Below are 27,788 nucleotides of genomic sequence, written 5' to 3' on the forward strand. Positions count from 1 at the left end.
CCCTCATCTACTCTAAAGGGGAAGGCTGCTGCCCGCTGCCATAGAAACAAGCAAACACTTAAACGAGGAGGCATAGCCGGCTGCGTCTCCACTCGCTCGAAGCTGATTTGCCCAAACAGGGGGCATCATATGTCCTAAAGTCGGTCTTCCCGCTCGCCGTCGTCAGTGGCCCGATCTCTTGGCACAGCATGCGTCCAGGGTGCGCAGCCAGGGAAAGATGGAAGGAGGGCTGGTGAGGCAGGGGAGACCGACAGCCTAGAGGAGGCCCGGGGCGGGGGTGCCAGCTTGCCTGCAGCGCATTGAAGCCCGGGCCCAGAAGGCACCGCCAGGGGAGAGAGCCGGTAAGGAGGGCGAGGGGCTCTAAGTAGGCATGCGTGGCCGAGGGTGCGAGGTTCTGGGTTTGAGGTGTCTAACCCCCTGCCTACGAAGTGTCAATAGCCGCATTTATTGCCTTTTCCTTAGAATTGCATCCTTCACCCTTGCATGTGTTTGTATTTTTTATCTAGTCTCTAGGGTCATTGATCACTGTTTCCCATGTCACCTGTCTGATGAAATTTAGACAAATGATTGTTTTCCTGTTCTATAGACAACTATATGAGTGCAGCACGTGCACAGTTCTGCGGCGCCCATGAGGCCTGGTCCTCGACATGTGAAGCTTGATAAACATACGTGCGCCGCTCCGTGTGGGGTGCCTGGAAGAACTGCCTGCCTCGGGCGTTCACCGTTTGAATACACCCCTAAGCCCAGGCCGAGCTACGGTGGGGTAACACATGATGGGGTTCTCCTGTAAGAAAAAACGTTTGCTGGCCCTTCGGTTAGAATGGCTGACACATAAAGGGCCAGGGCCTGATGGGTGACCCCGTTTGCACACAGATAGAGAGCTAAGTTGTGCCACTGCCAAATGCCTCTCCCCGGAGTTGAGTAAATTGCACAGTTGTGCCAAATACTACCACCTTGACATGAAGCACAATACGTAGAATCCTTAATATCTACCATAACAAACTGTTGTGTAGTGTCCTTTTTATTAGTAGGATGTTTGTATGGAATGTCCTGATGTCAGTAACATGATGTAGGTGTGTTCTAGGTTGCTTAGTGACTGGGAAGAATGCTGGGAGTCACTTCGTGTTCTGTACTGACCGGTGCTGGAGGGTCTCTGTTATCCGCACTGGTGGGTCCATTTATATGCAACTTATGAATAAACAACTTGATCCAACAACGGTCTGAGACCCATCTTTACATTGGCGACGACTGGGATTTCACCAACCGTGAAGGAAAAAACTGAGATCTCCTCTGCACGATTTTTTTTTTTATTTAAAAAAAAAAAAGGGAACACTGAAGGCATTGGAAGCTGATTTGAACCGCTCGGAGGTAGCTGAATCTTTTGAGTGAAAAGCGCTTCATCTTTGAAACATTTTAAACAGGTAAAGGTTACCTTGAAGCCCTGAGTGGCGGTTGATGAGTGGAGCCGTTTGTGCTCGAGCCTCCATTCTCCCTGTGTGATGTCCGTCACATCTTCCCTGCTTACGTCGGCTATTCACGCGGTGGAAACAAGACCCATCGCCTGATGAAAGCACAGACGTAGGGTGACGTTCGTGGCGGCCATTTTGAGTTGGGGAGTTTTATCGAGTGCTTCATTCAAGCAGCGATTTCGTGGCAGCTTGTCAAGACTAGAGGCTACTTTAAATGCCAGTTTATCGTATCGGCATTAATTCTCCGGATTTCCTCAAGTTTGAAACCTGTTCAGGTACATTTTTCAACTGAATATTTTTTTTTTTTTTCTCTTTTGTCAAGATTTTTCTGAAAGGTACTGGTACAGTTCAATTTCATTATTATACATTTTATGTATAATTTACTGCTAGCGTGCATGCTCAACATTGATGTGAACTTTTGAATTTTCGTCTTCATTTATTGGAGTTCGTTTTTGTTCTTTTCACTGGAATACACTCTTTGGAACTTTAATCTTCCCACTATGGCATCTTCTCAAATGTGTAATCAACCATCAATATTTTTGAGTGCTCCAGGAAATCCCACTTTAACTTGGAAGAAATGGTACAAAACTTTTGAAAATTATATTGTAGCCATTGATGGAAAAAAGTTTCCGGCTGACAGAAAACATGCGCTTCTGTTCACTTATTTGGGTTCAGCTGCCATTGAGATTTTTGAAAATCTAACTCCTATCGCAGCACCTGCAGGAGCAGGTGATTCTTGGGACATTTTCAAAGAAGCTGTTGCTAGGTTGGAAAAACATTTTATTGAAGAACCTAGCATTTTAATTGAACGTTATGCTTTTAATAAGAGGAAGCAATTTGCTGATGAGACATTGGAACAGTATGTAGCGGCCTTAAGAGTCCTGGCTGCAAATTGTGATTTTGGTGCAAGTGTTGATATTTGCATAAGAGATCAGTTTGTTTTTAACTGTGAATCGAAAAAGATACAAGAGAGATTATTGGCTTGTCGTAATCCCACACTATGTGAGGTTATTGATATTGCCAAAGGTATCGAAAGATCTATACGATCATCTAAAGTATTATCTTCTGAAGAGAGTCCAGTCAATACTCCTGTGTGTGCCATTCAAGTTGGTAAAAAAGTGTTTAAGCCTAACATGGTGTCAAAGTCTAGTAAACCGTGTTGTTATAGGTGTGGATCCAAGTTTCATCTTGCTAATAGTTTGGAATGTCCAGCCATTAAAAGAAGATGCACTAAATGCAATAAGGTTGGTCACTTCCAAACTGTTTGCAAAAATGTAAGGAGTGGTTCCTCTACCAGTAACAACAGTTTAACAGTAAACTCTGTAAATGAGGTGACAAATGATATTGAAAATATGATTATCACTTTGTATGATCCTCTTTTCGATGTTAATATGATTAATGTTGGTTTCAAAGCACCTCTAGGAGAAGTTCTTATCGGGGATGTCATTCTCGAGGTAATGGCTGATTCTGGCTCTCCCATTACTGTGCTATCTGATTCTACTTTTGAAGAAAAATGGACAGGTATACGACTTTGTGCCACGGATGTCAACCCAAAAGCATTTGGTAATTTTGATATTGAAATGTTGGGTTATTTTGAGGAAAAACTTAATTTTCAGGGACGCTGCATTTTTACGAAAACTTATGTTGCGGTCAATGGTAAGAATATTGTTGGATGGTTTGATCTGGGCAAATTAGGGATAATGCTATGTCCAGGTACTGATACTCCTATTAGATTACGTGACATTGCTGTGAATCAGATTACTACACATGATTGTAACACTAATAGCATTTTATCTAAACATAATGCTGTCTTTGCTGATAAAGTTGGCCAGGTGAAAGGTTTCATGCATCACATTAAATTGAAAAAGAGTGCTATTCCTGTACAGCACAAAGTACGCATGGTACCTTTAGGGGTTCATCAAAAACTCAAAGAGCATTTGGATAATCTTTGTTCTGAAGGCATTATTGAAACCACTAATAGTTCAGAGTGGATTTCGGCTATTGTGATCGCACTTAAAAAAATGGTGATTTAAGGCTATGTATTGATTTGAGGTCACTCAATAAGAACATAATTATTGACAGTCATCCGCTTCCAAGGATTCAAGAATTACTCATGGCTGTCAATAATGCTAAATATTTTTCCATCATTGATCTCAAATCTGCGTATCATCAAGTAATGCTGGATGAGGATTCAAAAGACTTAACTGCCTTTGTAACCCCTTTTGGAGTCTATAGATTTTTGCTTATGCCATTCGGACTAGCGTCCGCTGCTAGTGTTTTTCAAAAACTAGTGGATGTATTGTTTCAAGATCTGGTAGGGGTACAGGCCTTTCAGGATGACATACTTATCTTTGCTAAGTCTCACGAAGAACACAATTCTATATTAGGCAATGTTCTGACCAAATTAGAAGAAAGAGGGATGACTGTTAGCAAAGAAAAGTGCAAATTTTTTGTGAAAGAAATTGATTATTTAGGACACAAAATTTCAGGGGAGGGTATTTCTCCTAAAGTTGATTTGATCAGTGCTCTCAACAACGCCATTAAGCCATATGATAAAGATTCTCTGAGGTCTTTTTTAGGACTTGGGGAGTATTATGCAAGATTTGTACAGGGATATGCTTTAGTTGTTGAGCCTTTGAGACAATTGCTTAGGAAAGGAGTGTCTTTTGTTTGGTCTGAAGAGCATGACAAGGCTTTTGTAAAGGTTAAAGAGCTCATTTCTAGAGCTCCTGCTTTAAAAACGTTTGATCCCTGTGGAGAATCAGTGGTAACTGTTGATGCCAGTTCTATTGGTTTAGGGGCTGTGTTCACCCAATTTGTAGATGGCAAGGAAAGAACCATTTCATTTATTTCTAGAGCGTTGAAAGGTGCTGAACTTCATTACAGTACGATTGAAAGAGAGGCGCTTGCTTGTGTGTGGGCTGTAGAAAAGTTCAAGAATTTTTTGTGGGGAAAATCCTTCAAGTTAATCACGGATCATAAACCTTTAGTGTTTATGATGGATGGTGTACGTTCTGGCAATGCTTCTTCTAGACTCATTAGGCTTATTGCTAGGTTACAAGAATTTAATTTTAAAATTGAGCATATTTCTGGAGGGAAGAACATCACTGCAGACTGTTTGTCTAGATTGCCCGTTGAAGATGTCACTGAAGATTCCTTTGTGGATAATCATGAGTGTGTAGTTGCTTTGGTGGATGTGCTAAACAGTTGTGAAGGAGAAATTTCTGAAGCTGATTGGGTCAAATCTTACAGTGAAGACATTTTGATTAACAAAGTCAAAGAGTTTTTGATCCGAGGTTGGCCTCCCTTAGGAATCTTGAAGCAGGACTACACAGTTTTGCACAAATTTCAGGTGAACTTAGTATTGAGAATGGATTTTTGGTCAGACATAGTGTGTTAGTTCCTCCTGTGGGTCTCAGGACTAAGCTTATAGAATTAGCTCATCTTGGTCATAATGGTGTATCCGGAACTAAAAGATCTCTTAGACAACATTACTGGTGGCCTGGTATGGATATTTCAGTGGAGAGATTTGTGGATGCTTGTGCTATTTGTGTTCGTTCTGATAAACATTACAAGGTTTCCACTGAGCCTATTGGTTTACAAGAAATTCCCAAGGGACCTTGGCAGAAGGTATCCATTGACTTTTCAGGTCCTTATGACATCTTAGGTAGGCAACACAGATTTCTTATTGTGTTAATTGACAATTTTTCCAAATGGATTTACCACACTTTTGTGGAACATCCCAACACTGATGAAGTGATCATGTTTTTAGAAAAAGTTTTTATTGTTGAAGGGTTTCCTAGGATTCTTATGTCAGACAATGGTGTCCAGTTCGTTTCATCTAAAATGGTTTCCTTCTTGAAAAAGTGTGGCATTAGAGCTGAGCGAGCTCCTTTATATTGTCCAAAAGCCAATGGTCAAGTGGAGAGGGCTAATAGATTTGTTAAGGATGGCATTCAATGTGCTTTGGAGAGTAAGAAGAATGTTTTTAACTTTCTTAATGAGAAGCTTTGGGCATATCATACCATGCCGCATTCAGTGACGGGAGTCTCTCCCTTTTATTTGATGAGAGGAAGAGGGTGTTGTACACTAGTGTCACCATCAATTGAGTTAGAAGTTCATAAGGATTTTGAGAAAACTCTTGATAAGGTGAAAGACAGTTTAGACGAAGCTGCATCTAACAATAAGGTCTATCATGATGACATACACAGGACCAAGTACAAAGACATTTGTGTTGGTGATTGGGTACGCATCATTAATCCGGGTCTGCCACGCAAAGGTTTGTCCAGATTTTCTGCTCCTGTGCAAGTTATTAAAGTCTCTGATACTGCTGTTTTTTTACACGAAAGAGGATGGTGGAATAAGAGTTCTATAATTCTTCTTAAGCCTGGGCAAGAAAAGTTGTTTAATGCAATTGAAGCAGATGAGTCTTTTTTGGATATAGGATCTTCTAACGATAAAAGTGCATGTGATTCCAATCTTAGACACTCTATTGAAAGTACACATGTAGCTAGTTCTTCTCCTGATAATAGTTCCAAATTGTGTTCCGATGTGTCTGTTTCTAATACTGATGCTCACAATATCTCTTCCTCTGAGGAGTTGATTTCTGAGGGGGCTTCTTATGAGGTTCCTGTGAAAAGAATTGTGAAATTACCTAAAAAATTCGAAGATTTTGTTTTAAAATGATTTGTTTTTTTTTGTTTTGTTATTTGTTTTCATAGGGATATGTTTAAAAAAAAAAAAAAAGGGGGGACATGTTGTGTAGTGTCCTTTTTATTAGTAGGATGTTTGTATGGAATGTCCTGATGTCAGTAACATGATGTAGGTGTGTTCTAGGTTGCTTAGTGACTGGGAAGAATGCTGGGAGTCACTTCGTGTTCTGTACTGACCGGTGCTGGAGGGTCTCTGTTATCCGCACTGGTGGGTTCATTTATATGCAACTTATGAATAAACAACTTGATCCAACAACGGTCTGAGACCCATCTTTATACAAACGTTGCACCTTTTTCTCTTTTCCAGGTCTTTCCCCCTGATAAATCCCTGTAGGTTGGACCTGCCAAACCTGTATAGGGAAAACGCCAGGGGTGCAGTAATGAGAGCACATCGGAAAATTCTGGTCCGAGCGAGAACTCGTGTTTTCATAGAGATCTGAATTTACCCTTTGTCTTGTAATCAGGGGGGTTTATTTATGAGCCCCTTGCGCCAGTTTTGCGCCGCCGGTGCGTCACTTTTAGTGACGCAGCGGTGGCGTAAATAATGCGCCATGTTGCGCCATATTTACGAAGACACATGCGTCACTTCGTAAGCCCCTGCGCTACATTATACCTGTGTCAGGTATAATGTATGCAGGGTGGGCGTTCCCCGCAAGAAAGGGTGGTAGGAGTGGCGCAGCGAAATCTATGAGATTTCGCTGCGCCACTTCTAGGACACCAATGCGTCACAAGTTTACATCTGCCTCATGGCAGGCGTAAGAGTGACGCAGGCCCTTTCACATGGGGTTTGCCCCATGTGAAAGGAACATTGCTGGAGTTGCGTTGGGCTTCCGACTCAACACCAGCAATGTGCCACTTTTTGTGCTGACAGATACGTCAGTTATACTGAAGTGTCTGTCCTTCCTTACGACATGATGTGTCATACTGTAAATATGATGCATCATTCAGGCGCGGTGATTCCATTAGGGCGTTGGGGCGTAGCCCCCCCGCCCGCAGCGTCGCCGTCTGCTGTCTTTGAACTTAAGTAAACTGAATCAGTTTACTCAAGTTCAAAGAAGCAGAGGGAGAATTGACAATCATGTCAGTCAGCATGACGTCGGACCGCCCACCCCCTTCAGAGTCTGAAGGGGGTGGGCGGTCAGGCGTCATGTTGACTGACATGATTGTCAGACGGACCAGGCAGGGGCAACAGGCAGCAGCACAAGTGCGCATGATTGGGGAAGGTGAGCTCCGTGCCCAGTCATGCGCACCAGTGTCTGCTCTGGCTGGCGCATGCCCATTAGTAGACCGAGGGTTGAGCAAAGGCTCAAACCTCGGTCTCCTAATGGGCAGGCGGGCGAGCAGTAACCGTGCCCTAAGCCAATCCTGGCGCTGCTGGCAGCGCCAGGATTGGCTGAGAGCCTGAGAGGGGCTGTAGGCGCCAACGGAAGGACCCGAGGTGGCGCGGACGTGCTGAGGACCTCAGGTAGGATTTTAAAAAAATGTATTTTAACACTCCCCACCCCCGCGACATCCCCCCGCGCGACATCCCCCCCGCGTGACATCCCCCCCGCGACATCCCCCCCCCGCGACATCCCCCCCCGCGACATCTCCCTCCCCCGCGAGCCGCAACTGATTTGCAGATATAGGTGAAGTATAAAAATAGCAGCGTAAAAACAAAAAAATATATAGCAGGAAACTTACAGACTTCCAGGACGCGAAGAGAAGGGAGGCGCAGAGCTGTTTCTGGAGATAAGGCAGATTGTTTAAAGCGCTAGCGCATTCATTAGTGGCTTCAAGTGCTGTGACATTCATCTCAGGTCAGGGCGGTGAGGTAAACAGACAGGCGTGTCGCATACGGAACAATGCAGCCCTGTTTCTTTTCAACATTTCTGCATCCACTAGAGAGGACAGGGGAGATTAGCAGAGCAATATGACTAAGGGACATATTATAGAAACTTAGCACTTGCGGGGAAAAAGTAATTGACAAAGCCAATATCAGCTACATGCCTTTTGACTTTGTCAGTGTTTGTTTTGTCATTGTTTTTGCAAAACTTTAATACTGGGGAAAGAAACTACCGGACCTTTGCCAATCTAAAAAAATATCATAGGTTAAAAGTAAAAAGACTTAGGGGCCAGGTGCCACTAAATTTTCTCTATCAATGATAGCAATGCATTTAAGGCAAATACGTTTTAAACTATTTTGCTGCATCTGTAAAGCATTTGAAGCAAGCACAATTTGCCGCAGCCCATTTTTCAGAAATACTTTTTGCACAAGGACAAAAATGGGAAATAATTGTGTATCACTGCTAAACATATATGACACGCCCTCAGGTGAATGGTTGCATCTAAACTCTGCATGGTACGGTACCACGCACCCTCGGGTGACTGGTTGCATCTCAACTCCGCACGGTTTGGTATCACGCGCACTCAGGTGAATGGTTGCATCTAAACTCTGCACAGTACGGTAGCACGCTCCCTCAGGTGAATGGTTGCAACTTAACTCTGTACTGTTTGGTATCACGCGCACTCCGGTAAATCGTTGCATCTTGCAGGATGTGTAAAAAAGCAATACCATTCTAAAAATTGTTTGTTTCCTGTTCAGTAAATACTGCTGCTCGATTAACCTGTTAGTGGCAAAACCTTGTCCCAGTGCACACAGTGAAAGTTTTAAAGTCCTGGGTTGAAGCCCTGGTGGGCATGCCACTGTACAGAGCTTGCTTAAATGGCCATATCGTTTAAGTGTGAGAATCTGTCAACTCAAATTGCTTCTGGTATGCATTTTTGTTTTTACATGGAGTAGACGTCAGTTGTGTTTGCTTGGCTTTACCGTGATCTTTTATGTTTTTTCCAAAGAGATCCTTTTTGTTTGAAATATATAAGGCTGCATGCCACTTTCAAAACATTTGTAGTTGTAAGACACATTTGAATGCTAAGAAGTGTTGCCCCGGAGGCGTTGGTGGTCCTTTCAGAGGGCATGGATTACAGGGCGTGTAGTGCGAGGTGGTAGCAATAACTGCGGGGCACATATTAGAGTAAGAATTTGGAGACTGGGGTGAGGCACGGAATGGCTGAAATTAAAAAGTACGGTGTTTTTGGATGGACACCGGCTAACCTGGACTAGAGGGTTTCAGACGTAGGGGATTTTGCGCTCCACCACACATTTTACGCCCCCACCACTTTCAAATGTCACCAGACGCCCCTGGCATCATTGGTGTCGCAAGGAGGGCGCACTGAAAAGTGGCGCATCGCTGCTTTTACGCAGCGATGTGCCACTTCTTGTAAATGAGGCCCAGGGTTCTTAGGCCCGTTCAAGTCATCGCTAATGTCCAGTTACCCAGGACGAGGGGCCGCTGTACACGTATGTATGGATTCTAAGTTGTAATGAGTGCATGCGTCTTTTCATTACGAAACATGCTGGTACAGCTTCCGGATTCTACTGTACACATTTTTGTTATTCATGCAGAGCACTGTGCACGCCTTGAATGAATTATCTAATATTTATACAAACAACTGCCCCAAAAGGCTTCCGGGCGCTAGCCAGATCACTCACAGCAAAACAAGATCACACTATAGTGAACCAGCCAGGTCATTAGGAGCTCCCTAGAGGGATTCTCTGACCTAATGGGCGAGTGGCAAGAGGAAGATCATTCCATGCTTCAGCAGCCCAGTAGGAGAATGACCCTCTCCCCTTTTTTCACCGGTGATCTTTGGGATATTGACGAATGCCCTTCTGCAGCTCAAACATGTTTCTTATTCAGCAGGGCAACAGCTTGAGGGGACTATTGTAGTTTCTCAATATTGATGGATTTTTATTATTGAGCAGTGTGTGGTATACAAATAGAAACTTCAATAAACACAGTTCATCCCTAATAACATCTTTTAGTCCATAGATCAGTAGAATTCCATAAATGCATCATCACTAAACAGCACCTACAATTTAGATCACATATTAACCATAAGTGCAATATCATTAGTGAACATTATAGTGCTCAGTCACAGCAAAAAATATTTTGCAGTGAAACAGGTGAATAAAGTGCTTTCACTTTCTTAAAGGGGAAAGATTAAAAAAATCAAAAAGTGCCATGTGCTAAAAAGTGATACACGATCATAGGATATCTTAAGCGAATTAAAACATGCAAACACAAAACACATACATTTGAACGGTATACTAGTCTAAACTCAGGCCAGCCTAATATAAATTGTAATGTTAAGGCTAGGTGCCCTGAAAACCCTAAAAGGAAGTATTAATAGTTAATCAGTCCCTATATAAAGTGCTATGGTATCATGAAAAAATATACCCTTTAGTCTCAACAACGATCTCACTTCGAAATATCTATAAAAACACAACTTTAAGATTCCTGGACAGACTAGTTAACAAAGTGCATTGTGCTCAGAACAGTCGAAAGCCCTCCATGTTGCAATTGGTGGAATATATGCATTTTTTTTGTTTGTATACATATTCTGAAGTGTATTGCGTGTGACACGAGGTATTTTGCCATTATACTCGCAGAGAGCAGTGATCTGGTGGGTACACCTAAGCCCCCCAGGCCCATCCATCGCGGGGCAAACCTCGCCACACCTTACTGCTTCCCATGGGCTGTGGCCTTTGTCTCCAGTGACTTTACCCGTGAGATAACCAGCAATGGCCTGCACCACTGTAAGTCTCTTTGGATATGTGAGAGGTCAGCAGGGATGAAAGCAGATGCTACCTTATTCCTCCCTGCAAACCGATACCAGAGGGATTACTGGAACACTCACTCACACTGCACCGAAGGATGGAGCGCAAGCGCCCATCACAACCCATAAAGCGATATCACCAAAACAAGCTATATCAGAAAGATTTACAGTTACCAAAGGCAGAACTCTACCAGAACTCTACCAAATAAAAAATGTAACATTAATGGAAATAGAAATATTGCATCACATCAGACTAAAATGTTCCACCCATCCTTCTGCACGCTGTGCATGATAGACACGCACGCGTCTTCTGATGTGTGTGCTAAGAGTGTGCCTTTTGCAGGGATCTAGTCGAACAGGACAAAGGTTTCAAGCCCAGGAGGGATACCATAGCTTTTCATCCTTCTGAGATCGATTACATGAACTCACTGAGTTGACTGATAGGGATGCTTATTACTGTAGCGGTACAAAGTCTACGGTAACAAGCGCTATACGCATTGCATATAATTACATGTTTGTGAAGTGAAAATAAGATAACAGTTCGATGGATACTTAAAAAGAATAGCTCGTAATTAGCAGAAAAAAGTGTTTTTAATAACACGAGATCTCTATGGAACTACCGTAACTCTTCCTCAATTATGGCTGGGGGGATGTTTTATGTTCTGGAATACAGGCGATTATTCAAGACGAGTTAACGACTTGACTAATGACTTTATAGCACTATTATGTATTCATTGTTTTCCAAACCATCCTAACTGATGCATGTGAGCACCTTTGAGAAATATTTTGTATTTATAAGTGTTGTAGCCTATCCCTAATGTATTATGAACTGACATTGAAATGAGAGCTCCTTGAGTGCTATCGGTTAGGCACCGCTTAGTACAGGGATGTTCAGTCTCAATAAGTATTCCTCCATGTTTATTTAGAGGAGTTCATGTGCATGCACTATTGCATTTTTCCCGAATGAATACAACTTCTTTTATAGTCCGCTCACGTTTAATTGACTCCATTAAAGGTGATGTTCCATAGATACTGTATAAATGTATATTTGTTTCTGGAAATGTGCATTCATTGGTCTGAATGTACATTCATTGGTCTGAATGTACATTCATTGGTGTGGTTGCACATTTGGAGGTTAAAATGTACTTCATTAGTTCACATTTGCATTGGTTGAAAGGATTCTATATGCACCCTGGTTTTCTTCGGACTTGGCCCTCCTAACTTTTGGACTGGGACTCGTGTGCGCCCCGCCATTTTGGGACCGTCTCCTGTTGTTGCTCTTGTCCTTGGTCCACCATCTTGCGAACGCGGTCTGTTCCTCCGTCCCCGCTAGTCTCCAGCTTGGCAACCTATCGATCGTCCGTCTTCTCCACGGATCTGCTCCCTGTTTGTGACTATTGTTTATATTCTGGTCCCATCTCTGTTTTCTCTCTCTCTCTCTCTCTCTCTCTCTCTCTCTCTCTCTCTCTCTCTCTCTCTCTCTCTCTCTCCTGTCTCTATCTGCTTTTCTTACTTGTTTCTCGCTGATACTCTTGTAAATACCATGCTCTGTAAATTTGTAATATATAATTGCCCAACCCTAATTGCTTTTTAAATGTAATCTTGAGTGTATTGCAACTAGTATATATGTAATTCTAACCACTAGTATCTGTAGTAGAGGTATTTACTTATTACCGTTCTTATGTAATTTTAGAGTTTTTGCTGCTTGTATATTCTCCTTGATTGAATCTACAACTTGTATATATGCAACTCTAACCTCTAGGATCTGTAGTAGGCGTATGTACTGACTACTGTTCTTTTGTGATTTTAGAGTTGTTCTGTCTGTATCTTTTATGTAACTCATGTACTCCGAATTCCTTATGTAATGTAACTGGTCCTTTTGTAAAGCGCTTTGACACCTTTGGGTAAAGTTCGCGGTATATAAAATCGCATTAAATAAAAAAAAAAAATTAAAATAAAATACCCGGCTGTAGATTAATTAGATTAATTAGCATCAACAAGATTCAGTGGGTCTATTATCTTTTGCACACCACAATACAGCGATTTATTTCATGAGGTCCTTCCTGCCTAGACTGGAAAGTAAACACTTTCTACTAAAACATTAGAGGACCAGGATAACTGAAACTCATTAAAATGGCCCCTGGATGGGGAGGAGCCTAGCGCTTGACCAAGATGGCCGCGTGAGCTTAGAGCTCCCGAGACCCTCGCGCCCTCCGTCGACTATCCTGACTCTAATCCTGATGGTATGCATGGCACCGTGTTGCTGAGTTGTCAGGGAGGCGATTGATGCTACCCGCGGTCGGATCGCCCATCGGGAACCGGACTTATGACTGGCGAAAGATTGCGGCCTAACTCCCGGAGATGCCAGGGGCTAGAGTTGGCAGGATGCCCGACTCCTAGTTGATCAACATCGGCCTGGTGAGGTGTGAACTGCCGGACGGAGGCCCTCGCTCTTTCACTTTCGGTTTCGTTCCCTTTGTCTGCCCGGACACTGTAGTGCTCTGGGTGGCTCTATAACCCCAGGGACGCTCGGTGGGCTACTTTGACAGAACAAGGCGGACCTGCTCACTCTTTATACCTCTCTCTGAGAGGGGACGGTCCTCACTGCATTGGACTGCCTGGAGTCCATTATGTCGGGCAAGGCAGAAGGGGATCGGCTGAAGACTAAGTCCACCAGGCGGGGAACGTATTCCCAAGTCAACAGTATGGACCGCTACGCCCTCCTGAAGACATCGCCGAGTGGATCGAGCCAGGCGCCGGATGCCCAGAAGGAGGACTCGCCTGGGACCCCGGAGCTCTCCCTGCAGGATGTCATGGGTGCGCTCGATGGGATGCAGACCTCGATGGGGAGGCAATTCGAGGCCCTGGCGCAAAAGGTGGACGCCATCCTGGTGGATGTCAACTTGATCCGCTCGGACCTGGGCAAGACTAACGAGCGCGTTAAGGACCTGGACCACAAGACCACGGGCCTCACTGATGAGGTTGCGGACCTGCAGAACGAGGTCCGGAAGCTGAGGGCCGAGAGTGACCTCGCCGCCCGCCGGCTGGAGGACTTCGAGAGCCGGTCCAGGCACAACAACGTGCGCGTAATCGGGGTCCCGGAGTCCTCGGATGAGGCTTCGGCGGACCTGCTTGTGGAAGATCTGGTCCTCAATCATCTGAAGCCTAAGGGCCTTGGAAAGTTTTTTGCGGTGGAAAGGGCCCATAGGGTGCCGGGCGGACGGCCCAAGGCGGGTGCCCCGCCGCGGCCGATTGTCGCCCGGCTCTTTCATTTTCGAGATCGGGACGCTATCCTGCAAGCTTCGAGGGTGACGGGCCCAGTCCCCTTCCAGAATGCGTCGGTGAATTTTTACCCGGACTTTACCCAGCAGGTGCAGAGACAGCGACAGAGCTTCCTGGGGGTGAAGCGAAGGCTTCGGGAGCGGGACCTAAAGTATGCCATGCTTTTCCCCGCCAGACTACGGGTGGTGCATGAAGATCGGACATTCTTTTTTGACTCTCCTGTTATGGCCGACGAATGGCTGGACGCTTTGCCCCGGCGACGGACCGGGGACGACACAGCTGAGCATGGAGACAGTGGCCGGGATGGACAGGGCTGATAACTCAAAGCCGGCCTGACTTGATTTGACCATATTTGAAGATTTGAACAGAGTGCAGTAACTGTGGAGGATTGCGGGAGGACGAGGGGTGCTCTTTTCCTCCCTCAGGGGGACTTTTTGTAGATTTTTGTTTTTGTAGGGCGACAGGCACACTGCAAGTTGGGGGGGCTTTTTAAGCTGCAGCAGGGGTGCAGGGTGGGGGGAGTTATGGGGAGTTTGAGTTTGTTGTTGGGGGGTTTATTTCTGCAAGGCATGATGATTATCCTCAGGGCTGTTCCATGGTGGCGCCTCGGGTGTGGGGTGGGCCTCTTTCCGTTTGAGGATGGGGGGTAGAGGCCTAAGTGTTATAAGCTGGAATGTTAATGGTTTGGGGGATCGCATTAAGAGGGGGATTGTTTTGCAATTTCTGAAACGCTCAATGCCAGACGTTGTACTGCTGCAGGAGACGCACCTCATAGGCAATACGTGCTATGCCCTGAATAGGAAGGGGTATAAATTCATTGCACACTCGGGATTCTCTTCTGGGTCCAGGGGTGTGGGCATCCTCGTTAGAGCATCGCTGCCTTTTGAGGTGGACTCCACCATTGTTGACGATAGGGGGAGGTTTGTGGCGGTGGCGGGGCGGTGGGAAGGAAGGACTTTGGTTTTGGTTTCGGTTTATGTCCCGCCGGCCCTGCAGGCCGCCACATTTGCTGAATTGGGCAGGGCTTTGCTGACTCTCCCGGGGGGCATGCTGGTAGTGGGAGGGGATTTCAACGCTGTGGGTTCCGGACTGCTGGATAGATACCCGCCCAGGGACACAGGGGGGGCTCAGAAATGGCTTCCAGACCTCCTAGACACGTTTGGCCTGATAGACTGCTGGAGGCTCCGGCACCCCACACAGAGTCAATACACGTTTCACTCCGGGGCGCATGGTAGCCTCTCCAGGATTGACTACCTGCTCACTCTGGCCGCACATGCCTCGTTGATATCCGAGGCGAGGCACATGGCACGTGGTATCTCTGATCACTCGCCAGTGTGGATCCGGCTGGATCTCGGTCGGGAGGGAGGAGGGAGGGTGGCCCCCATTAACCCTTGGTATTTCCGAGACCCCAAGATGCGCAGCGCCCTGGTAAAGAAGGTAGATAATTACTTTAAGGACAATCTGGGATCCGTGGACTCGGCGATCTCGCTGTGGGAAGCTTTTAAGACCGTGCTTCGGGGGGAGGCCCTCTCCCTGGTGGTGACTGCCAAGAATCGGAGGGATTGCGAAGTGCGGCAAGTGGAGGAGGAGATTGCGGCCCTTGAAGGGGATATGGAGGAGGAGGTCACAGAGTCCTCATTGCATGAGCTTTGCTTGAAGCAGGCGGAGTATAGGGACCTGGTGACGGACGCCGCCAAGACCCTCAGCAGGGAACAACAGGGCCGTCTGTATGATGTTGGAGATAAGGCAGGGAAACTCCTGGCGTGGCTGGACAGGAAGGAACGGGTCAATAGAGTGGTGCCAGAGTTGATTGGAGAGGGGGGAGAGGCGATTGTGGAACCTGAAGGGATGGTGGAGTGTTTCGCGGAGTATTTTCATAGGGTTTATTCCTCTGTGTCGGACAGGCCGCCCGAAGACTCGTCTGATCTCCTCCGTGATATCGAGTTGCCCTGCCTCTCTGACATAGATAGGGACGATTTGGATGGCGACATCACGGTTGACGAGGTGGCGGGGGCGATTCGCGCGTTGAATTCGGGTAAGGCCTCTGGACCGAACGGACTGCCGATCGATCTGTACAAACTGTTCCCGGATAGGGTCGCCCCTCACCTGCGCGCCATGTTTTTGGAGGCGCGGGGAGATGGGATCCTTCCGTTGGATCAGCGGCTGGCGTCGATCGTGGTCATACACAAAGAGGGTAAACCCCGAGATAGATGCGTCTCCTATCGGCCCATTTCACTCCTCAACGCTGAGCCGAAAATTCTGGCCAAACTCCTGGCTACCCGTCTGATTAGGGTACTTGGCGATCTGGTCCACCCGGATCAATCTGGCTTTATCCCGCACCGAAACACAGCATTGAACCTTAGGCGTCTTCATGGCGTCATTGCCAGGGCGGGCACGCTGCGTGAACCGGCTGTTGTGGCATCTCTCGATGCCACGATGGCCTTTGACACGGTGGAGTGGGCATATTTATGGGCCGTGCTGGCCAAGTTTGGTTTCGGTCGCGGGTTTGTGAGTTGGGTCCGGTTGCTGTACGAGGGGCCACTAGCGAATGTTGTGGTGAATGGTCGGGCATCTGCTCCGTTTCAGCTTGGAAGGGGTACTCGGCAGGGCTGCCCCCTGTCGCCTCTGCTGTTCGCCCTCGCCCTTGAACCGTTGGCTGCGTGGATACGTTGGCACCCGGATATACGGGGCCTTCGGTGGTCGCCTGATCACGAGGACCGTATTTCGCTTTATGCCGACGATATCCTGCTGTATCTTGCCTCACCAAAGAAGTCACTTATAGTGGTCTGTGACGTACTCGCATCGTTCGGTAGGAACTCGGGGCTTGTGATTAATTGGGGCAAATCGTACTTGTACGTTCTTAGTGGCGAGGTCCCACCGATCCCTAGAACATGTTCGATACAGGTTGCCCAGCAAGGTTTTGTGTATTTGGGGATTTTTATATCCATGGATCCTGTTGTGCGCTATGAGAGGAACCTGCTCCCCCCCTTGGCACGCTTGAGGCGAGATGTTGAAGGTTGGCAGAGGCTGCCGCTCTCCCTTGTTGGGCGTGCGGCCCTGTTCAAAATGATGTCTCTTCCCCGCTTCCTCTACGCCCTCCAGAACACCTTGGACTGGGTACCGGCTAAATACTTTCGGGAGGTCGAAGGCCTCCAAAGGACGTTGCTGTGGGATGGGCGGCCGCGAATAGCTATTTCAAAGATGACGCTCCCATGGTACGATGGGGGCATTGCGCTCCCAGACATCCGACGGTACTACTGGGCCACGCAGTTGAGCGCGATCAACCATGGGTTTTACGGCCCTGCCCTCAGCCCTGGGTATGCCATGGATAGGTGGCTGCTGCGCGGCGGCAACTACTACAGGGCGTTGTATTCGCGGTCCCTAGACTCGTCCCTCACGGGGCCCACAGGTGTGGCGGTGCGCGTATGGAAGATGGCGACCGACTCGCTGGGCTGGAAGGACAGGCTAACCCTCGCTACCCCATTGTTTGAATCGGAAAGGTTGGGAAGACTCTGGCATACGAAGGGCTTTGATAAGTGGGATCTGATAGGTATATCCAGGGTGGGGGATGTGCTGCATAAGGGGAGGGTGAAGTCTTTCGAGGAGTTGCAGACTGAGTTTGAGCTAGGGCCTTCAGAGTATTTTAGGTATATCCAGCTGCGTCACGCCCTCCGATCAGTCCTAGTGGAGGGTGAGAAGGTGCCGGAGTCCTCTCCCCTTGAGGACCGAGTCCTTGATGGTCATATGCCCGAGAGCACGATTTCGCTCATATATAAGAAGTTGATAAACGTCCGGGCAGACTTGCTATTGGGGCTGAGAGAACAGTGGACCAGGGATGGCCTCGAGTTGGATAATGAGGACTGGCAGTCAGCGGTTTCTTCGCCTAAGGAGGTTGCGATCCCGTCGCGTCTGAGGCTGGTGCAGCTTAAAATACTGCACCGGGTGTATGTTACGGGGCCAAGGCTGGTCCACATGGGATTCTCGGAGGATGGCCTGTGCAGAAGGGGATGTGGTATGGTGGGTACTTTCCTGCACATCATTTGGGAATGTGGTGTCATTGTGGAGTTCTGGAGGAGAGTCCATGCAGTTATGGGGGAGGTGACGGGCATTGGGATACAGCCGGAGGCGCGGTGTTGCCTCCTGAACGTTTGGGGGCCCACTGATCTCGATGAGGCACAGACCCAATGGGTGACTCTGGGTAACATGGTAGCTAAAAGGGATATCGCGCGATTATGGGGCTCCCCGGGTCCCCCTACACTGACCGCGTGGAAGGAGAACATGGATTGGAGCATGTTTAGGGAGAAGACGGTCTACTGCTCTAGAGGTCGCCCCCGGAAGTGGCATGCCATCTGGGGGCGGTGGAACTTATACAGGGGGGGAATATGTCTTGCCCCGGATCTGGAACCTCCCGAGGAACAGCTTTCCCCCTGACCTACCTTCCAGCACAGTTTGGTTTTGGTACCCGTTCTGGGCCTCTGCTGTTCCCCTTCTTCCTCCGCACACAGTCTTATACTTAGTAGATGAGTGGGGTCCTGCCTCCCCTGGGGGCTTTCGCCATGGTATTTCAATGTTCTGCCTTGCTGGGGTTTGTTGTGTGTTTTTTCTGTGTTTATTTAAAATTGGACCTTTGCATTACTCTTCGTACTGTATCCGGGACGCATTACTGTACCTAACTTGCAAAGCTGCCGAACCTTCGGGCTGTCGGCTGAATAGCTGTGTCCTGAATTTCGAAATAAAGGTTTTCCAAAAAAAAAAAAAAAAAAAAAAAAAAAAATGGCCCCTGGAAGACAAGTATTTTTGACAGAATGATGACACTGAAGAAACAGAGAATCATACCTGCCAACTTGAAGAAGAATCTCACAGTGTGAAGTGGGGGTGGGGCCTCGTGCCGAGAAGTACCCGCCAGGCACTTTTGAACCCTACCCCACCCTGTCCCCAAGCCCCCCCCCGAAAAAACCCATAAAAAGCAGACATTCGCATCGATTAAAGAGGTCACGCTGGAGTACACTGAGCTAGCTGAGAGGGAGGTCAAATATATTTCTCTGCGGCATGTTGCCCGTGCGTTTGGGGAGGGTGAGCGTCCGGGACGGCCTCTGGCTCGCAGGATCAAGGATCGTATGACCCAACACATTATTTCCATGATCACTGATGCCGCTGGCCATGACCACTACACTACCCCAGAGATCTTAGAACAGTTCAGAATCACATATGAATCATTATACATTACACAGGGGGTGGCTGACGTTGATGACATGGATGCATATTTCTCCGACATTGCCATTGCCTGGTTATCGGATGGGCAGAGGGAGTTTCTCAGTCAGCCGATCACGGAAGAGGAGGTGCGTGCAGCCATTAAGTCCCTCCCGAACAATAAAGCCCCGGGCCCCGATGGATTCCCTAGCGAATTCTAAAAAGAGTACGCAGAGAAGCTCACGCCCCACATATTAGAAATGTACGCTGAGGCCTATGACTCTGGCGAACTGCCGCCCACATTACAGGAAGCTCTGATCATTACTTTACTCAAGAAGGACAAACCACCTCACAGCTGCGACTCATACCGGACGCTGTCACTTATAAGCACTGACACCAAGATATTGGCCAAAATATTACTCATTAGACTCCATCCGTTAATGCAGGGCTTGGTCCTCCCGGACCAGTCTGGCTTCATTCCCACTCGCTCTACATCTCACAACTTGCATGCTCTCTTCGCTACTTTTCACATACTTGATCCCGGGCTGCAAGCAGCAGCTGTCATGCTTGATGCCACCAAAGCATTTGACTCTATTGAGTGGAGTTACTTGTTTTACATCTTGTGTCGTATGGGCTTCCCACCTATGTTTATTCATTGGTAACACTGCTGCATACTAACCCCACGGCGCGGGTTCATGTAGAGGGTAGCACATCAGATCCCATCTGCATTACCAGGGGAACGCGTCTGGGATGTTCCCTATCGCCTCTTCTTTTTTCACTGACACTTGAACCTCTTGCCTGCATCATCAGGCAACGTCATCGGGCCGCAGCCCTTCGTTTTGCCCACCGCCCAGTCAAGCATCTCCTTGTATGCAGACAATATGTTGCTATTTATACGAGAACCCCGCACTTTTATGGCACCAGTACTGCGGGAATATATCCGCTTTGGCTTGTTCGCCGGCCTGCAGATAAACTGGTCCAAATCAGTGATAGTACCACTCACGGAGTGCACCACGCCTCACGACCTGGAATATCCACTTGACTGGTCTTTGGATCCTGTGAAATACTTGGGGATATGGGTGCACAGAGACCCTGACACGATGATACGTGAAAATGATGGCCCTGCGTGCACCAAACTGGAGCGGCAGATGGACAACTGGGTGAGACTTCCACTGTCCCTGGCTGACCGTATGGCGTTAACCAAAATGGTAGTACTGCCACCATTTCTATATCTTTTTAGCAACATACCGATTCCGCTCACCCAGCATTTTTTTAATACCGTGCATACTCTGCTCCTTAAGCTTGTCTGGGGGGGAAACAGGCCCGGGTGTCTTGGAACAAGCTTATCATGGACTACAAACATTGGGCCTTTAGCGTACTTGACTTATATTTGTATTACCTATGCGCGCATGCACAATATGTGCACTATTGGGTCGGAGAGCATGATTTCATTCCGCACGTAGCGACGGAGATGCCCACCCTATCCCTTTAGGCTCCATGCTGACACAAGTTAAGAGACAGACCCCCCTGCACGGAAATCAACACAGTTGACGCTACTATCAGGCCCTGGAAGGCACTGGGCCACATGGCCGGTAAACTGCCATTGTACTCCCCTCTCCTGCCTGTTGCGTTCCACTCGGATTTGTCGGTGACACATGCGACGGGAGCCATGCGCACCTTTCACCAGGTAGCAATAGTTAAATTGCAAGACCTGTTTTTTTTTTTGTAAAAGCGCCCAGTGAAGGCACCCATGCCACGCTGAAGGTTGCAGGAAAGCATGTGGTGCCTGCAGCAGGAGAAACTCATGAAAGAAAAAAGTGCTTACAGACTAAATAAAACTTACCGTGTAACAACCGAAGTAAAAGGGCCAGTCCTCATGGGAGGTTACAAATGAAGATAAGGCGGTACTAAAGAGGGACTAACAAGCCTATTAATGAAGAATAATGACACAAGCCAATGATAAATATGGGTAGAGCTTCAAAACCATACTCCAATACAGCATGCCTCGCAGAGCAACACATGCGCTGCCCAAGCTCGACCAAAAAAAATGGAGGGACAGACATATTATGCTACTTATTCATCATTTACTAGGCGGGTATTGACATGGATAGGACCTGGGGTGCCGTTCGCATTGACGTATATGGAAGCTGATGTAAAGGGCCAATGCATACTGATTCAGGGTACATCAGATGGTCAGGAAGTGGTGGACATTAACTTGTATGGTACCAATACTGATGACAACTCCTTTTACACTACTCACGAATGTAATGTCAGCTGCACCTGGGATTGACACGCCCTGGGTGGGAGATTTCTATTGTGTGGTAAATGGGGATGTAAATGGCTAAACCCATTCACCCCCCCCTCTCATCGACTGGGCACTAAACCTAGGATGACAACCGGATTGGTCGAGGGTAGGTCTCAATTGGGGTTCAATGACATCTGGAGGGCACTCACCCGGTGTGTGGATTCCAATGGAGGGGGAGCCCCCGTTCACCCTTTTCATGTAAATTCCCCTCTGAGATACTGCAGGACCAGCGGAAAGGGAAACAAAAGCAGCTCAGGCTATACTGACACAAACTGAACAACCACCCTGAGCTGAGCGACGGAATGGGTGGCGCTGAAAGCAGTGCTGAGGGGTAGATGTGTGGGTCTTTCTTGTGGAGTGAGACACACCCAACATGCAGAACTGCTTCTTAAGGAGGAAGCCTTAGCAGCCTCACAGAGGTGGTCAGATGGGGAGGTGAGAAACAGAGCTCTTGAGGCAAGTGACGGAAACTAAGAACAGGCTAGAGCATTACACGTTGAAACCATATAGACAACGGCTTCATCTGGAGGGAGATAGTTCGGGCAGACTATTGGCCTGGATCCTTCGCTGTAAGCTGTCCTGTATCCCTGTACTCCACCTTATAGATATCCCTGTGGTGGTGCGGCACGAACCCATAGTGACATTCTGGAGGTGTTTTGGAGGAACTTGGAGCATGTGCACGCCAACTCAGGGAACCCGGACCGTAATGGACTTAGGTTATTTGACAGGGATACAGATCCCACAGCTGGGTGACATAGCACAGCAGGAACTGGACAATGAACTAACCTTAGAGGAGGTCTGGGCGGCTTTTAAATCTCTTCCAACTAGAAAAATGCCAGTTGTCAGTGCGTTGGAAAACTGACCCCTTCTGCTATTTGGGGATAATGGTGGCACACACAGCCCAGAAGCAGAAGCAATACAATATTACTCATGTGACCGAGGGCTTAACTAAGTCAGTGCAATTTTGGAACACCCTACCTCGGTCCCTTATCGGTCGTGTAGCAGTGGCGAAAATGTTTTTCTTACCACGCTGCCTCTATACTCTACTGCACTCTCTAGACAACCTACCATGGTCAGACTCTAATCATCTACACCCCTTATTAACGACTTTGGCATGTGCGGGAGGTTGGAGTAGGGTCACCTGTGAGATTCTTCACCTACCTTTGGAGGATGGAGGGGGGAAATTAGCATTGCCCAATATGAAAGTGTATGATCTGGCATCTCAGCTGCAACATGCAGCGCACTGGTTGCTGATAGGAACAACTAGGAAAAGGATTCACTCACAGAAGACTCACATGAGGGCACGCTGCCACAGTTGCTTCACAGAGGTGGGAGAGACGACTCCGGGGTGCCATATCTAATCAAAAAAACATCATAACTTTGGAAGTGGACAGTGAAAGTGGTGCACTTTTCATACAAGAGTTTGTCTTTTGGGACCTCCTGGCGTTCCATATGTTGACCGCTGTGGTTGACGCCTGGAGAAATGGGAGGTGTTTGACACTGGGTGACCTTTAACCCAATGACACGATCATTACCTTTGAAAAGGCACAGAAGACCTTTGGTGTGGGTCAGGGCCAGTTTCTATTGTACACAAGCATTGTCGACATAGTGTGAGAAGTCTGGCCCACATAACCGGATGTCCCGACTTCCTCTGAACGGTTTAGGACGTTACTGGAATTTGGCAGAGGGAGACACTTAGTTTCCTACTCATACAGGGCCATAGCTGCGGATAAGCCTAGGACCACATTTCGGACAAGGGCGGCGTGTGAAGAGGAACTGGGCAACTCACTAGAAGACTCACAATGGAAAGGTATCAGAGCACTAGTTGAACAGGATGTGTGCAACGCCCGGTTCAAATTAGTACATTTTAATTATATACACTGCACATATGTCACCCTGCAAAAAACAGACGGATGCTACAGGTGTCGGAGCAAACCTGCCACCTTCTTTCACTTATTGCCACGGGGTGGCGGAGTGAGCTAAAGAATGATGATGGATTAAACCCAGATCAGTTGACTGGGGGTGAGTGCTTGCAATGTTCAACACTCCGTCCATCATCCCCTTTGGTTTTGCTTTGTTCGCCCTAAGTTGGCAGGGTATGCCCAGACGTGGGTCCCTTGCTCACTTGGCCACTGGATTCAAGCTAGCCTGGCTGATGACGGCTGATTAGCCAGAAACCGGTCCCAGGATGCTTGTTTCCGGTCCAGGGAAGACATGGCTTGGCAGTTCGGGCTGGACTGTTCCCATGAGGTACAGGGTCAGACTTATTTGCATATGGCCATCACTGGGGTGGCGGAGTGAGCTAAAGAATGGTGATGGATTAAACCCTGATCAGTTGACTGGGGGTGAGTGCTTGTAATGTTCAACACTCTGTCCATCATCCCCTTTGGTTTTGCTACCTTCCTTCACTTAGCCAAGCACCCCCCGTGCATGATTATTGGTAATCAGTGGTCCAGAGATTGGAGTGCATTGAGGGTGTAACAGTGGACCTGGACCTTCTCCTGGGGATAGTCAGGAAATGCAAGGGTGGGAAAATGGAGTGGATTTTGCAACTGGCCCTGCTGCTAGTGAAAGGGTGGGTTGCCATCTTAAGGAGGACCCCCTAGGGCCCAAGGAACAAGGATGGATCAAAGATGTTACTGAATAGGCGGTAGCCTAAGAGGTGCGTTTCCGTCAGTGTAGGAGAGATGACCACGCAGAGGTGGACTTGCAGACATGGAAGGGGATCCCTACAAGGATCGGGGAGGCCGAGTAGGTCTCTGAAGAAGACAAGAAGGAATCTGAGGATTAGGATCTACTGGCAGCCATTTAAAGCAGGATTTACACTCCAGGACACCGCTGTTTTCCAGGTCTAAACAATTAAAGTGAAATGCAAATGAACAATTAAAAGAATAAACGGTGCATGCTACACTTACCTTGCTATGAAAGCCTGGTGGCGTTGTCGCCGTATCTCCTCTTCATCTTTGTCGTAGTATTTTGCCCAGTGACCGTGCTGGGGACACTCGCTGAGGGCGGCTTTGGTCTGGGGCCGAGTCCTTACTGAACTTCTCTCCCTGGAGCGGGATCGCCGTGGCTTCTTATACACATGTTGCTGGTGTGCCCCGACACTTGTCTGGGGGCTGTGCGCGGCTCGACCCTCGGAACTGCCGCTGCCGTGCCTCTTCCTGCTACTGCCTCCTGCCGGGCTGGGACTCTGGGATTGCTGCACTGGTGCCATGCCCGCAGCAGGGTACTAAGGAGGCCCTTCGATGGACTGACTAAGGTTCGCTGCTGTGTTTTTATTTACAGAAAGCAGACGAGTTTGACATCATAGACACAAAGGAAAGACTCAAAAGATGATGGGCACTGTTGTCTAATTGTGTCATCATGACAACCGTGTACTTACCACTTCAGCGTCTTATGTACACCGCCCCCAAATGAGACTCAAAAGAGATGGCCATCTTGAAACTTGCTTTTTTTACTGCTGCTGAACCAGAGTATGTCACGATTCACTCTCGGGGGCTGAATTGTGGGGCTTTCCAGTGTTCTAATATGCTTCCAGACACTCCCCTGCATGCATATCCTGACTTTCAGGCATTTGGACACCATTTGGGAATTGACATCCATTCCTCATCCATGCCAGGTTTTGTGGGAGCCAGTCTGTTCATGCTGCAAACTTCATTACCTATAATCCCCTGTCCACTGCTTTGTCTCTACCCCTGCAGGCCAAGGATGGGTGGAGGAATTCAGCTCACCTGTGGCTGGCTGCTGCTCGTCTGCTCACACCTGATGCATGTGATTATTGTGAGCTCTTTTAAGCCTCAGCTCCCTTCCGTCCAGTGTTGGTCATTGTAGCTGTTTTCTGGTGAGACCAGCCCTTGTTCCTGGGCTTTTGCTATTCCTTGATTCCTGAGCTATAGCCATTCCTTGTGCCTGATTTAGCAATGCCTGCAGTGATACCTTGATTCCTGAGCTATAGTTAGTCTTTGTTCCTGGGCTTCAGCTATTTCTTGTTCCCGATTTGCACTGCTTGCACTGCTCTCATAACTCCTTGTTTCCTGAGCTGTTGCTATTTCCTGTTTCCTTAAAATAGCACTGCCTGCAGTGTTACCTTGGCTCCTGAAGCTGTAGTAATTCTCTGTTCCTGAACTAGCACTGCCTGCAGCGCTACCTTGACTCATGAGCTTTAGTAATTCCCTGTTCCTGAACTAGCACTGCCTGCAGTGCTACCTTGACTCCTGAGCCTTAGCTCAATTCTTGTTTCTGCCCCAGCACTGCCTTCTATCCTACCTTTGTTTTCTTGATTCCTGAACCTGCACTATTCTAGTATACCCTTGTAGCCTCCCCTTCTGTATATCCTTTTCCATCCCTGCCTTTCTTCCCATTTCCTTGGTTCCAGTTCCTAGTTTGCTGTCTTTCTATTCTGCTGTCTTGCTTCTGTTGCCTTGTATGTTTGTTACCTGCTTTCTGCCAAGGGTGCCCTGTGATTTCTTCCCTTTCCTGTTAAGCACTCCTCCTTGCTAGCTCCTTGTCTATTGTGCTTGTGTTTAGTTCTACCCCCTTGCTGTTACTGCCTTGCGTGTTCCTGTTTGATCGCCAGGATCTGTGGGCACATCTGACCACCTAGGTGGTGTTTCTTGTTCACTGTGAGTATTGTCTTTGAGTTACATTTATAACATCACCATAGGTACAAGCTCCACAGTTCCTGCCTTTGCATGCATATCCTATATGTGGATATTTGCAGTCAGTATCTGTAACAGCAATTGTGGGTGAGAAATGTACTGTGCTTCAGTGTTACCGTGTGGAGCTCCTGAGGGCTTTACCCCACAATCCCTTTATTGTTAATGTTATTTTGTATATATGTCTTGCATATCCGTCCTGTGTGTAGTTTGTCTGAATGCTAAATCCTCTCTGAGGGCCTGTCCTTTCTGAGCCTCACCTCTCTTATACAGTGCTTCCTCTTTGGATTCCCTTTCTCCTTTGACTCGCTGTGTGATCTTGGGCAGCTCTGTACCTAGTATTCTGCCTACTTTGTCTTCCCTGGCACCAGTCATTGCCAGAATCCCTGACACATGCCAGTGTCCCGGACTGAGTCCTGACAGAATGACCAACCCACATTTCCAGGGCCACTTGTGAGGTTTGTTTGCCTTCAGTTAGCTATCATTTTTCTGCTACATTTGTGTGAAAATATTACAGGTGTGTCATGATGAGTGGTTTAAGAAAGAAACACACCAGGGCATCATTTACATTTGTGCAGGGCAGTTCACTAGTGCCCAACAATGATAGGCATTAAGGGCCATATGTAGGTAGCCTAACATTTACCACTTCATAAATACCGAATTTTACCGATTCGGTATTTATGAAGTGGTAAATGATATGTGGGTAATCCATCGGTAATATTTACCGATTCGGAATGGGTCGGTAATTTAGAATCGGTATTTACCGATTCGGTAATGGTAACTGGCTTCCCATTGATTCCTATGGGCCAGGAGGCCCATAGGAATCAATGGGAAGCCAGTTACCATTACCGAATCGGTAAATACCGATTCGGTAATGGGGGGGAGCACAATCAAGGGTGGCAGGGTGTCACAGTGACACCCTGTTGCACCCCTGATTCCTGCATGTGTGCACATGTGGCGCACATACATGCCCTAAGGGCATGTATGTCTGCCACATTGCACACTTCAAAGTGCAAAAAAATGCTTTTTTCCAGCTAATCGTCATTTACCACCAACTTTTAGTTGGTGGTAAATAACAAATCCCCACAACAACCACACACTCCCCCTACATATCATTTCAGGATTCGGTATCTACCGAATCGGTAAAATTACCGAATCGGTAATTTTACCGATTCGGTAAATTACCGAATCCTGAAATGATCCCCCTACATAGCAAAAGCCTAAATACCGGTCGGTAACGGGATATTTACCGAAAATCGGCCGTTACCGACCGGTATTAGGCTTCCTACATATGGCCCTTAGTGTCTACATCACAATTTGAGAATGTTCACCCTAGTCCTGAAACGATGAATCCTCTTATGAGAAATGGACATTTACGTTCTGAATATTTTACTCATTGGCTCTCAAACACCTCTTTGGCAGATCCTGACTTAATCTTCTGTTCTGATCCAGATTCAATGTCTGTGTCAGCATTGCAAAAGGAGAATGATACCTTACTCAGTTTGCTGAACAA

The 27,788-nt window shown here is 47.3% G+C and overlaps 1 protein-coding gene across 1 annotated transcript in view; it reads left to right on the forward strand.

Annotated features, from left to right (window-relative positions):
- Positions 1–206: 206 nt before the first annotated feature.
- NIM1K (NIM1 serine/threonine protein kinase) overlaps positions 207–27,788 on the forward strand; it is a 340,964-nt gene continuing 313,382 nt past the window's right edge. Inside the window, exon 1 of the mRNA XM_085640716.1 lies at positions 207–341. The gene's annotated coding sequence lies outside the window, so the exon portion shown is untranslated. The remainder of the gene's footprint in view (positions 342–27,788) is intronic.

This window comes from Triturus cristatus, chromosome 2_1 (genome assembly GCF_964204655.1).
Source record: "Triturus cristatus chromosome 2_1, aTriCri1.1, whole genome shotgun sequence".
Taxonomy (NCBI): domain Eukaryota; kingdom Metazoa; phylum Chordata; class Amphibia; order Caudata; family Salamandridae; genus Triturus; species Triturus cristatus.